The 14,826-nt window shown below is 44.1% G+C and overlaps 1 protein-coding gene across 2 annotated transcripts in view; it reads right to left on the minus strand.

Moving 5' to 3' along the window:
- ZBTB1 (zinc finger and BTB domain containing 1) overlaps positions 1-14,505 on the minus strand; it is a 36,221-nt gene extending 21,716 nt beyond the window's left edge. For both annotated transcript variants that reach the window (XM_004612360.2, XM_004612359.2), the window contains exon 1: positions 13,837-14,505. The gene's annotated coding sequence lies outside the window, so the exon portion shown is untranslated. The remainder of the gene's footprint in view (positions 1-13,836) is intronic.
- Between the last annotated feature and the right edge of the window lie 321 nt (positions 14,506-14,826).

Raw genomic sequence — 14,826 nt, forward strand, 5'->3', positions numbered from 1 at the left:
ATCTAGGCATGAGTCCTTGACAAAGGGATTTTTGGCAAGGTGTTCTTGTATAGAAAGAAGTCTACTCCCTGTGTACTCACTCAATCAGGAAGGTGGTGTTTGTATACATCAGCTAGTCTGATCCAGTCTGCTCACTAAGCAAACTTTAAAAATACTTTGATTTTGGGGACTGGAGCTGTAGCACAGTGGGTCGAGTGTTTGCCTTGTATGCGGCTGATCCAGGTTTGATTCCCAGCATCCCATATGCTCGGGGGCGAGCACCACCAGGAGTAATTCCTGAGTGCAAAGCCAAGAGTAACCCCTGTGCATTGCCAGGTGTGACCACCCCCCCAAAAAAACCCTTTTATTTTGTTGCTTAATTTCCTTTTTTGTTGGGGGGAGGTGGCATATCCAGTTATGCTCAGAGGTTACTCCTCACTCTGCACTCAGGAATTACTAACCTGGTCATGTGCTCAGGGGACTGTTTGGGATGCCAGGGATCAAACCTGGGCTGGTTGCATGCATGCAAGGCAAATGCCCTACCTGCTGTACTATCTCTTTGGTCCCTGTTGCTAAATTTTTTAAATTGGAATAATAATTCACTCAAAGTTCTTTTTGTCTGTCTTGGTCAGATGGTAAAGGGTTTATAAATAAGCACACACAGAAAGTGAAGAGTAGCTTAAAGGAAGTTTTGAGTGACTCCTGTAAAGCAAATCATCCCAAGATTGTGTCATAGACTTACCTTACCAAGAAATTCCCTGAGGAAAACCCACACAGTCTCAGTGAGAGGCTATAGCAAAGCCTGGCATAAGATTCTCAATTTGAAGCCCTGATCTCTGAGTTCTTCTGGATCTCAAAGTACATTTAACATTCATTTCCTCCTACTTATTTCTTTCTAAAACGACTGTGTGTCTATATGTGGATTTAACAAGGATATAGACTATTTTTGAAAGAAGTCTGACATGAATTTGCTCATGTTTACAAATCAGAGTATAAAAATGTGTATGAAAATGCATACCTGTAATGTTCCTAAAACTGCACACAGCATGGGAGGAGAGTTATATACAATAAGGTTAATTATATATGACACATTACATTTTTGTTTGAATCTTGCAGGCAGTGCTCAGGGGTCTGAGGGCCACTCCTGGTGATATGTAGCCCATTGCTATTCAGGCCAGTTCACTAGGGCTACCCTCGTTTACTCTGGGGACAAGTTAGTGCCAGAAATTAAATCTGGGGCTTCCACATGCCAGGCATATGATCAAGCTCTTTGAGCTATCTCCCCTGTAGGAGGCATTAGATTTTAAATCCAGAAGTAATGTAAACATTTAAGTATTACATTATATTGAATCAAGTTCAGCTAGAGTTCAGAAAAAGAAAATCAGGGGCTGGAGCGATAGCACAGCGGGTAGGGCGCTTGCCTTGCACTCAGCCGACCCGGGTTCGATTCCCAGCATCCCATATGGTCCTCTGAGCACCACCAGGGATAATTCCTGAGTTCAGAGCCAGGAGTGACCCCTGTGCATTGCCGGGTGTGACCCAAAAAAAGAAAAAACAAAACAAAAAAAAAAACAAAAAACAAAAATAAAAAAAGAAAATCATTAATTATATTGGAATAGTAGGCTCCAGGAAGAATGTAGAACTCCAGTGAGGCCTTGATGAATGAGTAGGATAGATAAAAATAGAAAGCAGGGGGCTTGGAGCAAAGAGAGAGTACAGTGGGTAGGAAACATACCCTGCACCCAGCCAACACCAGTTCTATCAATCCTTAATGGTCCCGAGCCCGGCCAGGAGTGACCCCGAATATAGAGCTAGGAGCAAGCCCTGAGCACTACTGGGTATGGTTCTAAAAGCAAAAAATAAAAATAGAACGCAAGGGGAAAGGCACTGAAAACACCTGCACTAGTGTACAGTTAAGTAACTGGCAAGTGCTAACATGCTTACCACAAATAAAAGCTTAGAAATATAGAGAAGGGGCTGGAGCGATAGCACAGCAGGTAGGGCATTTGCTTTGCATGCGGCCAACCCAGGTTCGATTCCCAGCATCCCATATGGTCCTCTGAGCACTGCCATGAGCAATTCCTGAGTGCAGAGCCAGGAGTAACCCCTGTGCATCGCCAGGTGTGACCCAAAACGCAAAAAAAAAAAAAAAAATAGAGAAGAGTAAAGGTAGATTTGCTTTACTAGACTGATAGCTGAAAATTAAGAAGATAGGGTAAATAACCTATAACGGTGACACAATAACATGAATAACTAATATTTAGCCTTAACTATAATAGGATCTGTCTCCCTCAGATGTACCAAGCAGGCTTTTTAAAAAAAATACGACATCTTTGTATGTGAACTAAATCAGTGTGGTCCTGTGGGTCTCAGGATAAACTATTACCATGGCCTTAAAGGATGCAGATTACCTAGATTTAGGAACATGTCCAGAAATAACATTTTCTTGAAAGTTTATGTTTTGTTTGGAGGCTATTCCTTGTGCTCTGTAGTCACTTCCACTGGCTTTTTTTTTAGGAAACATCTTTTTTTGGGATTGAACCCCAGAGCCCCCTTAAGCCATTTCTCTGGTCCCAGAATATAATTTTTTTCCCCTTTTTTTTGGGTCACACCTGGCGATGCACAGGGGTTACTCCTGGCTCTGCACTCAGGAATCACTCCTGGAGGTGCTCAGGGGACCATATGGGATGCTGGGAATCGAACCCGGGCCGACTGCGTGCAAGGCAAACGCCCTACCTACTGTGCTATCGCTCCAGCCTCCTCAGAAAATAAATTTTTTAATTGTAAAGATGTAGCTTTCTACAAATATGTAGAGGCAAACTTTTATTACATGAAGACATCCTTTGCTCAAATAAGACCCCTCGTCTCTCTTTGATGCCCCAGACTCCCATTCCAGTAGGATGTATCTTTGATGAATTCCATTTACTTTGTTTTTTTTTTTCTTTTTGGGTCACACCTGGCGATGCACAGGGGTTACTCCTGGCTCTGCACTCAGGAATTACCCCTGGCGGTGCTCAGGGGACCATATGGGATGCTGGGATTCGAACTCGGGTCGGCCGCGTGCAAGGCAAATGCCTATCCACTGTGCTATTGCTCCAGCCCCTCCATTTACTTTGTTTTTATACCCATGTGAATTCTCCATATGTATGTGGCAGTCTTGTTGGTATATGAAGACATACACATATTGCACATATATACATGCAGTATATATGCATGCATATTTCTCATTTAAGCATCTAATCCTCATACTGAACTCTACAAAGTAGTAGGTTCTATGAAGACCCATATTCTAGATAAGAAAACAAAGGCACATGATATTACAGAACCTTCCAAAGTTCACAAAGGATTTGGTACAGTTAAAATATAAATAGTATGACTCTTGAAACTGAAATTCAGGCACCAAGGGTTTTTGTCCCCTATAAATATGATTACCTCAGGAAAATTCATGCCTACAATACCATTTTCCAAGGTACATTCAAACTTCTAAACAAAAATTTAATTAAATTCTTTCGTTTTCTTGGTGAAATTCCACGAAGAATCAGTTGTAGATAAGTGTTTTTTTTTTTTAAGGCATGTAAATGACAGACATGACCAAGTTTAGAAAATCTGGGGCTGGACCATAGTACAGCAGCTTGCCTTGCACACTAGGTTCAATCCCCAATATCTCACATAGTGCTCTAAGTCAGGAATTACTGCCAGGAGTAATTCCAACCAGGAATAACCCCTGAGCGTCACTGGGTATGGCCCCCCTTTGCCCAAAAAAAATTCTTAAAAAGATTTATTTACCTTTTAGACCAGGAATTCTGGCTATTTATTAGACTGCAGATTCAACCCTTACTATAGGAGTTCTGATTATAATTGGGTTATGCTCCAAACCTTATTTTTAAGTTAGTTACTTAGAACTTGAAAAACATATTCCCATAGAAACAATGCTATAAATGGTGCTTCTGTCTATGCTCACATTCAAATTTTTTTTTTTTTTTGCTTTTTTTTGGGTCACACATGGCGATGCACAGGGGTTACTCCTGGCTCTGCACTCAGGAATCATCCCTGGCGGTGCTCAGGGGACCATATGGGATGCTGGGAATCGAACCCAGGTTGGCCGCATGCAAGGCAAACGCCCTGCCCGCTGTGCTATTGCCCCAGCCCCAACATTCTAATGTTTTTTGAAACCCTCACGTGGCTATATATTAGTCCTAACAGTGCTGCAGTATTACTTGTATCATTAGTACTAAAAGACACAGACAGCAGTACAGTAAAGCAATGCCTACGACACTGAACTCTCAAGGACAGGGACAGGCTTAATGGCCTTTGTGTTCCCTGTGCCTAGCACACCCTTCCCACACAGTTGGCACTTACTGCATGCTTGTTAAATGAGAGAATTAAATAAGAATCTAGGAATTAGACAATGGCATATTTGAATACCAGCTCTATCATTTATTTTGCTACAAGGAAACTTTTCTACCTCCTAACACTAGCTTTTCTCATCTATAAAATAAGGATATCATACTCTTAGCAGGACTCAAATAAGATTCATCTTTTTAGTAGAAGCACAGCACTATTTTCTTAATGTTGTCATTATGGATATAGTTGGTAAAATTTTACAAAGTGTTGGTCAAGTTCAACCTTCTGCTTTGTAGATAAGACAAACTTGAGTGAAGTCATAAGATCTCAAAGGCCTCAAAGTCACCTCTGGTTTTAGTGACTGACAAATAAGACCTGGACTCCTCAATCCAGTCTAGGATTCTTCCTACTATTCTAACTATAGCCCTAGTACAGCACAACCTGGCTGTATTCTTTTGTGCGTCTTGTTGAAATATAGATGTTCATATGTGCAATGGCTATTTGTACCTACTAAAAACCTTGATTTTGGAAATTGTGGTTTGTAGATTGGTTAGTATTATTCTGTCTCTTTGCTTGTTAAAAACCAAAATATGTCACTTCTAAAGGTGTGCTGAGGGTTCAGAGAAATCATCCAAAGGGTTGGAGCACATGTCTTGTTTGCACTAAGGCCCTAGTTCGTTCCCTGGTAGTATGTTGCTCCTCCTGCCCCAAGTATTAGCATGACTGGTCCCCTGAGCACTAAAAATGTTCTTAAAATGTTTAAGGCATGCTAATCTTCTATTTCAATATTATTAATATTAGACAAAAACCTCATCAAATCTGAATCTAAATAATTAAATTTTCTGTAAGGACCTAAGGACAGATTTTATGAATAAAATAAAGGTTTTAATTCCTGCCCTTTGTTTGATCTATTTTTTTTTCCCCCTTTTTGGGTCACACCTGGCTTTGCACTCAGGAATTACTCCTGGAGGTGCTCGGGGTTGCTGGGAATCAAGCCCGGGCCGGCCCTGTGCAAGGCAAACACCCTACCTGCTGTGCTATCACTCCAGCCCCTGTTTCATCTATTTTAATTGACAGGATACAAACTGGTTTATTCTTTTGCTTCAGGCCAGGGTACCAGATTAGCTGTTGCCAACCAAAATTACTTCAGAAATTTCTATTCAACTGCATTACTGAGTTAAAATTATTCACACAAAAATCAGAGTAAACGGTGTCTTCTAGAAAAGTTCTCCCTCTTTCAGTAATAGAAAAGTTAATCCAGGCATCAACTTTTTCTTTTGTTTTCTGAGGGCTACTCCTAGTATGCTTCTCAGGGGTTGCTCCCCAGTGGTGGTGAAGGGATCATGCAATTCCAGGGTTCAACCCAGTCCTCCTGTATGCCAAGCACGTGCTCCTTTGCACCATCACTCTGGCCTGCATTTTCATCTGTTCACCCTAAAAAGCTAATGTGACATCATCACATCTTCTGACCACCAGATGGTGCTGTGTACACAGTACACAATAAACTGCAAAGTTTCTTCAGGAAGTTCTTTTCACGTGGCATTCATTTCTTAGATTGCATTTTATGAGCTATCTATTACCCAGTACTCACTCTGTGGATTTTTTTTTCTTTTCTTTTCTTTTCTAAAAATCACTAAGATACACCACTGTCTCTAGTGTCTTGTCTCAGCTGGCACTGTCAGACATAGGAGTCACTTGGGGACTTCTAAATAATTATCATTTAAGTCTTAACAGTTTCTTACAAAATGTCTCAGATCTGCCCCTCTATTCCATCCCTAGCGTCTCTGCCCTCATAAGGCCTCTATCATTATTCTCAAGACATTATAACAGGTTCTTTAGCTGACCCCTTAAATCTATCCTTCAATCATCAGTTGATTGATTCATAAAGAACAAAAATCAGATCATGTCAGTCTCCAGCTTAAACCATTCAACCAACCCTTCACACAGTCTGAAGCTAAGAAACTTCTCACCCCCAAGCTCTAGGCCAGGAGTAGCCCCAAGTACCAATAGGTATGGCCACAAAACCAAAAATATAAAATACAAAATAAATGTTTACTAAGACCAACAGATCTCTCCATGCCCACCCATCAATTCTTTGGTTAGCTATTTCCCACTTCAAACTTGGGTGTTCAAGCAACTGCTAAAGCTTCTTGACACCCCCTCCTGCTTCCCAATATATTTCTCACCTCCATTTTTACTGATGCTGATTGGTTCTTCTGTCTGAACAACCTAGGAATCATTTAAGAATCAGATTATTATTGGGGGCTGGAGTGATAGCACAGCGGGTAGGGTGTCTGCTTTGCACTCGGCCAAGCCGGGTTTGATTCCCAGCATCCCACATGGTTCCCTGAGCACCGCCAGGGGTAATTCCTGAGTGGTAGACCCAGGTGTGACCCAAAAAGAAAAAAAAAAAAAAGAGTCAGATTATTTCCCAGATATCTTCCTACAATAGCTCCCTCTTCCCTTCTAATACATTACTGTGTATATTATCTTATTTTATAGAAGCCTCCCAAACAATGTACAGGGGAGACCAGGGGCCATTCCTAGAGACAGTCAGCTGGTGAGCAGAAAGTTCTATTCTAATCCTGGCAATGCAAGCTGCTTGGGTCCAGTTGTGCAGGAGTGGAAGAGAGGAGGCATATAACGCAAAAGACGGACTGAGGGTCTTGAGAATGCAAAACATGCACTCCAGTCCTTTGAGCCGTATTCTCTGTTCTTTGTACTATCTCTCTGGCCCCAGTTTTTAAAAAGGTGGGTTTTTTTTTTGTTTGTTTTGTTTCATCATTTTATTAAGACACCATGATTTACAAAGTTGTTCATAAAAGAGTTGTTTCAGGTATCCAATGTTCTAACACCAATCCTACCACCAGTGTCCCTTTCCCCCCACCAGTGTTTCAGATTCCCTGACCCCTACCTGCCCCCTTGGCAGGCATATAACAAATTTATTTCATACTATCTGCCTAAAGAAATGGCAAACAGAATTATCATAAAATAAGTCAACAAAAGTCAATTTGTAGTGGCTGATAGCTATATGACCTTAACTGATGTAAATTAAAAAATTCAAATCATTTAATTTTCCCCGTGGCAGGCATATAACAAATTTCATATTACTTGGTCCAAGAAAACTTAAAAGAGTGGCAAACAATTATCAAAATAAATCAATAGAAGTCAATTTGTGATGATGAATTGCTGTATCTTTTTTTTAATTGCTGTATCTTTTTAACTTTTTTTTTTTTTTTTTGCTTTTTGGGTCACACCCAGCAATACTCAGGGGTTACTCCTGGCTTTACACTCAGGAATTACTCCTGGCGGTGCTTGGGGGACCATGTGGGATGCCGGGGATCGAACCCAGGTCGGCAAGACAAACGCCCTACCTGCTGCGCTCCGGTCCCTCTTTTTAACCTTTCTTTTTTTTTTTTTTCTTTCTTTTTAACCTTTCTTAATCTAGTAGAGTACCACCATATGCACCATTAGTGAGTGCCATACTCAATGCCATATTTTGAGAAGTTTCTCCTGCCCTTCAAAGGAGCTCTTTTAAGGCTTCTTGCAAAACTGGTTTCAAAACTGGCTATAAATTCCTTATGCTGTTGCCTGTCTGTGATGTTCTGTATCATTTCTTCAAATCTGAATGTTAATCTAACTGGTTACAATATTCTTGGTCAGGTGTTGAGTTTTTGTACTATATCCTAGTATCATTTGATAGATCTGCTGTACATCTTATGGGCTTTCCTTTATAAATAAGGAATACATACAAGGATCCAAGAGGCCTGAGGGGTCCTGGTGAAAAAAGACCCAATTAGGAAAATTCCAAGACACATTATACTCAAAATGACAAAATCCAAAGACTGGCAGAATATTAAAAGCAACAAGATCAAAAAAGGAACTTACTTACATACAAAGGAAAGCCCATATTTTTTTTTTCTTTCAAATCTTCAGAACAGTATCATGAAATAGGTGATAAAGCTGAGTAACCAGTCTGCCTAGATTCAGATTTTGGCAGTGCCATTTATTAGATGTTTAACCTGGAGGAGGTTGATTAATCAAGTTACACCTCAATTCTCTTATCTGAAAATGGTGTGACAGTTCTTCCTAGCATTTAGAGTTATTGATCAGAATCACTTACTATAATCACCTATGTGCTGGTCTCCCTTACCGTAAGCTAAACCTGAAGGCAAAAACTTCGTGGCTTGTTCATAGTAAGCATTCAGTAAATGTTGCTGAATGAATGAGGCAGCTATATGATCATGGCAGTACCCAGTTTCCTTTTTTCAGCAGATCCACATATATGTTTTGTTCATTTTTTGGCTTTTTGGGTCACACCTGGCGATGCTCAGGGGTTACTCCTGGCTCATGCACTCAGGAATTACTCCTGGTGGTGCTCGGGGGACCATATGGGATGCTGGGAATTGAACCCGGGTCGGCAAGGCAAAAACCCTACCTGCTGTACTATTGCTCCAGCCCCAGATCCACATATATTTTAAATCTACTATTTCAAATTTTGTGACTTTAAAGTTTTTCATCGATTTTTGATCTAACCAGAATCTTGAAAACTCCACACTCTTACCTAATTAAGTTAATGAAATGAAACCAACTAATATAAAAAGCAGTGGTTTTCAACCACTGGTCCATGGGCTAGTGCTGGCTTGCCAGAGGAAAAAATCTGAAAACCACCGTCTACCATCTTGGTTAGAATTGCTGGTCCATGGATTGGTTTGCAGGACAGGTACCAGTCCACAAGTGTAAAAAGGTTGAAGAACACAAATTAAAAAATACACTAATTCTAAGAATCTTCACTCTATTTTCATGCCTTGAATCTATTTAAGATTCCCCCTTTTCCCCAAAGCACCTATTAGGTTAAAGTCTCCAGGCTTTCACAAGTTGCCTTTGTGGGACCAGAGAGATAGTACAGTGGGTAGGGTATTTGCCTTACATATGGCTAACCTAGGTCCAATCCCCAGCATCTGATATGGCCGGTCCCCACCATCAGGAGTAATTTCTGAGTGCAGTATACGAGCGGTAACCCCTGAACATTGCTAGGTGTGACCCAAAAAGTCAAAAAACAAACACACAGAAAACAAATTGGCTTTTGCTTAGAACCATCTTCAGTTCACTCTTTAAAGAAAGTTCTTTTGGATCCCACAGTGACACATCATTTCAAAAACCGATATAACTATAAGATGACAAATATATCATTGACACTAGGATGCTATGTCTATTTCCACATTCAAGGCAGAAATTATAACTATGTAGTTCCCCTGCTTTGACTGGGACAGTAATTCTGGGGGGCTGGGGTGTGGGTGGGAATCTTCTTAGTCATTATTGTAGCCCCTAGGCTTCTAACATTTATCTGGCGTTTAGTTGCTATTTGATCAGTTTTTGAGTAAATGTTGAGGTAGACTGTTTCTATTTCACTTTTTTGTTTTTTGCATTATTTCAATCATGACAAATTTCATGTAGTGGTCAATATTAACTTTACCATGCAATTTCTCCTACATTGTTCAATTGAATTCTCACAACAACCTTGAAGATAGGTATTTTTATTTTCACGTTGTGAATGAGGAAATTGGATTAGTGCCCAAATTGCTCACCTTTTAAGTGCAATATGAAATACAAACTGACTTTTATTTCAGAGCCCCAACTTTCAGCTTTTGTAAACCAGGTTTTACTTTCTGGCAATGACTATTAATCGAAGTACCACTTTGGGACATCTCAAGCCACCCATTCTCTCACAGCCTCAGACATGCAGAATGCCCTGTCTCTTTCCCCATCTCCTGTTTCCATCTGCTGACTTTACCGCTTCCCATCTGAGCAAACAAAATAAAATGGGAATGAAACTTAACAGTTTTCTCTAAGAAGAATTATGTGTATCTCACACGGGAAATGAGTGGAAGTGTTTAATTTTCCAATTTTAACTTTAAGATCATTTTAAACTCATGGCTGGGGAGATGGCTCAAAAGGCTAATGTGTATGCTTGCATGCTGAGGTCTAGGTTTGATCCTTAGCCCAGTGTAGTCCCTGAGCACCACTGTGAGCAAGCCCTGAGCACCACAGGGTGTGGCCCCAAAACTCAACCAAAGGAGACCTATTTTAAACTCAAAGGCAGTCAGTAGTGTAAAAATCACTCATGCCCCAATACCCTCAAATGACCAATATTGTGATTATATTTTTATGTATATACGAACTGTTTTCAGAATACCAACTACCTACCTCACGGCTCATTCTTGCTGATACCAGACTATGGAATAAGTGATTCTAAACTTTATACCCTCTTATAGTTACTATGTAAATCACAACATGTCACAAAGCATACTTAGAAATCTAACTTAAATATGTATCATGCCACAAAGAAAAACTGCACAGCCTCTTTTCCTCTCTGTTACCTTTTGCTTAATATTTAGCATGGTACCTGTGTCTACTGAGCAAGAGAAACTCATCCTCTATCAGCATAGTTATGTTCAAATGTTGCCTTCTCTCCTTTCGAACAAGGAATTGACTGTTAATGGTGAATATCTCTGGGGCGTGGGAGACACAATGATTTTTTTTATGTGCTTCAGCATAAATTTATGGTTGAATTTTTACAGAGATGATTTTTCTTTAATAAAATACATTCCATTTTGAAAAAAGACTTAACAGTATAAAATCACTTTAATATTTATGTTGAGATAATCAGAAAACACCCTAGAGAGACCAAAGTGATCTCTCAAACAGATGTTTTTCAATTACATTTCAATTTCAGGAAGGAGGGAAACACAAAAGACTAACTTAAAAGTATGTGCGAATTTTTCTGTATTTTTATCCCAGATGGTTTTCTCCACACTTAGAGCCAGAAGGTTAATAGCAAAGGCTTAATGAACACTTTCCCTGACTGGAGGAGAGGCCTGAAAGCAAGCACTTCCTCCTCTCATTAGAATGAGAAATTCTGCTGCAAGAAGACACCCTTAAAAAAGTCCAAGAACTGGGGGCTGGAGCGATAGCACAGCGGGTAGGGTGTTTGCCTTGCACGCAGCCAACCCGGGTTCGATTCCCAGCATCCCATATGGTCTCCTGAGCACCGCCAGGGGTGATTCCTGAGTGCAGAGCCAGGAGTAACCCCTGAGCATCGCCGGGTGTAACCCAAAAAAGCAAAAAAAAAAAAAAAAAGTTCATGAACTATACCTTCCCCAGAGCCTGGCGAAAGAAGAGAATGAGGAAATAACAGTAGGATTTATCAGTGCTAAAGTGAATTGAAAATACAGGTCAAGACCAAGTGGCTCAGGGCCAGAGAGAGTACAGCTGGTAGGGTGCCTGCCTTGTATGTGCTGACCTGGGTTGGATCCCCGGCACTGCTAACAGTCCCCTGAGCACAGAGCCAGGAGTAAGTTCTAAGTACAGCTGGGTGTGAGCCACAAATAAAACAACAAAAGACCAAAAGAGTGGCTCAGATCACGCATGGAATAATCTGTTAAGGTCCTGTTTAAACAGTTTCTCTTGTCTCTGACAGTGATGCACCAGACTAGTCCCTACACAGATGTGAAAAGTACAAAAAGGCTTCTGGAAAGACTGGTCAACTTAAATTATTTTGTACCATGAAAATTTGGTCATAATGAGTATAAGATGTTAACTGAAGGCTCTACTGCGGTTTATTAATTTTGGGGCCTGGAGGCACACCCAGTGGCGATTAGGGCTTAGTCCTGGCTGTGTTCAGGTCTAACTCCTGGCAGAGCCCAGAGGACCCTATGTGGTGCTGCGGATCAAACCCAGGGCTGACTCCGTGCAAGGCAGGCAACCTACCCACCCTACTATTGCTCCTACCCTGTAGTCTATTAATCTTAACAATTTTTTTCACTTCCAGTAGACTTAAGACGAGGATGCTCCACCTAGCTCCGCAAACCAGTTATGCTAACTTTATATTAGAAAATGAGCGACTGAGAAGGAAAGTTTTGAGGTTACAGCTTCATTCTTTTGAACCCCAATCCTTCTCATTTCTCCACAGCCTATCCGCTTACAACAAAATGTCGTCTTGTTTAATTTTTCCATTTAAAAGGAAAAGTCCTTGAACTTCAGATCGAGAAATTAACTCTAGGGCTGGAAATTTATCTAGTGACAGTGTTAATGCTTTGCACTCTCTGACACATTAATTTGATCAACACCCCACTCCAAAAATAAAAAGAAATGAATTTTAAGTTGCTTCAAAAAACCTGAAGTGAGGTCTGAAGAGACAATACAGCATGTAGGGAGCCTGCCTTGCATGTGGCCAATCCTGGTTCAATCCCAGGCATCCCCAAAAGAACTCAGAACCCTGCCAGGAGTGATCCCTGAGCGCAATTAGCAGTAAACCATGGGCCACGCGACCCCTATGCGCTCCCCAGAGACAGACACACACACACACAACCCCCTAAAAGAGCAAACCATGGGCCTCGCGACCCCTATGCGCTCCCCAGAGACACATACACACACACACACACACACACACACACATCCTCTAAAAGAGCAACAACCTGGGACCATGGCTTAGATCTGAATGTCATAGAGAAAAGTAGTGTACTGGCATTAGTCATGAAGGTCCTGCAGATCTCTGCACAGTAGAGACCTGCTACCGTCCTTCTATGCAGAAACTCGAATTCCGAATATTACCCCTCCCCCACAAAAACAGACAAAAACTTGTCCTCCTGTCTGTCCCAGAAAATATCCTGGGCTTCTATCACCTCTCTGCAGCGCTGTGACGCTCCCAATTTGTAAACTGTCATGTCAACCTTTCCTACCAAGTAGAAGGGGAAACTGGGAAGGTGGCTGGGCTCTGTGATTTTTCACTGCTAAGGACTCCACACTCAAATCCAACACGTTTATCCAACACTAAGAGAACTTCCAGGAAGTGCCCACCAAGGGCGACCAAAGCACTTTCTTCCCAGGAAACCTCTTTGCCAAGAAATATTCCGAGACCCGAGACCTACGGTTTTTTTTTTTTTTTAACTCAACAAAAAGTGTGTGCGCCGGCCGGAGGGGGTGGGAAAGAGCGTGGCAAGAATTTGCCCGGCTCTTACGCCTCCTCTCTCGGAGCGCGCCCAAGTCTGCGGCCTCGGGCTCTGGGACACTTCCCCTCCCACCCGCCGCGGAGCCGCAGCTGTAAGTTGCGCGAAGCGGGCTCTGGGCACGTCAATCAACCGAGTCCTCCCGCCTCCCGTCTACACCTCCTCTCCCTTCCCCCCCTCGGAAAAATAAAGGGAAAGAAAGGGGGGAATTAAAAAAAAAGGAGAAGAAGAGAACAAATTTGTGAACTAGACTCGGCGGGAGCTTTGCCTCCGACGCATGGAGGCCGCTTGTCCCGGACCCGGCGCGCCGGCGGGCGGCGGGCTCGAGCCAGGCGGCTCGGCAGCCGCCCCGTCGCCGGGGTCCTCGCCGCGCGTCCGCCGCGCTCCGGCTCCCCGCACGGGTTGACGCCGCTCCGGCCCCGCACTCCGTCGGGCCCGCGCGGCCCGCCGCCTTTCGGGCCGGGCCAAAGTTGCGCAAATCGCCTCACAACTGGCAGCTACTCACCGGCAGCAGCACGAACCGGGGCGGCGGAGGTTTTGAGGAGTTTGAGGCAAATCGGCCGCGCGAAAGGCGGGCAGAGGTGAAGGGGCCGCGAGCTGCAGTGGCGGCGGCGCGCGGCGCTCGGGCTGGGCTGCGCGGAGAGGCTCAGGCTCTGCCAGGGACTGTGCTGCAACAAAGGACTTCCGCTGCCGCACAGCCGCGCCTGCCGCACCGCACTGAGCCGGCCCCGCTTACGCGGCGACTCCGGGTCTGCCCACCAGTTCGCTGCGGCGTCCGCCAGCCTTCCCCTCCCTCTCGCCCGCCCACCCACTCCGCCGCTGGCTGCTAGGGGCACCCGCGGTCGCCTGTTTGTTGCAACAAGTTTCTGCGTCGGGCTCCGAGGAGGCTGGCGCAACCCGCACCGCGGGGGCCGGCGCGGCTTGACCACCCCTCTCGCCCCTCTCCCAGGGGTACGCTTGGGACCTCCTCCTCCTGTTTGCACAGCTGGAGGAGACCGGGCTCCTCCCGATTCCCCAAGGCCAGGATGCTGCCATCCCACCCTGTCCCGAAGTCCGTCCCCAGCCCTGGGCCCGCCCTCGCAGCACGCCCCCCCGATCTTCTGGGGGCGTGGGTACCCTAGCCCTGTCCCGCGCGCCGCCGGTCAGTGCAGGGTCGTTTTTTTCCCGCGCTCCCCCCAACCCCTGGCCCGTCCGCCTTTGCCCCTGAGTCACTTCCCCGCCATGCCCCACCCCGTCCAGCCCGCCTCTTCTCTCAAGCTCCCGCACCTCAGTCCGCTTGGACCCGCGCCCTCAGCCCTCTCCCAGGAACACGCGGTCGCACCCTTCCCCACCCCCAACCCCGCCTGAACTGAGCCGGGGCCCGGTGCTTTTGCACACCCTGGGGGAAAGTCCCGGGGTCACGCGGTTGTAGGGGGGGCGCCCGTGACGCCCCGGCTGGGCTCCCACGCTTCCGCCTACAGAGTCACGACTAGAGACCGCGGCCGAGGCGCCAGGG

Source organism: Sorex araneus, chromosome 3, assembly GCF_027595985.1.
Source record: "Sorex araneus isolate mSorAra2 chromosome 3, mSorAra2.pri, whole genome shotgun sequence".
NCBI classification, from domain to species: Eukaryota; Metazoa; Chordata; class Mammalia; order Eulipotyphla; family Soricidae; genus Sorex; species Sorex araneus.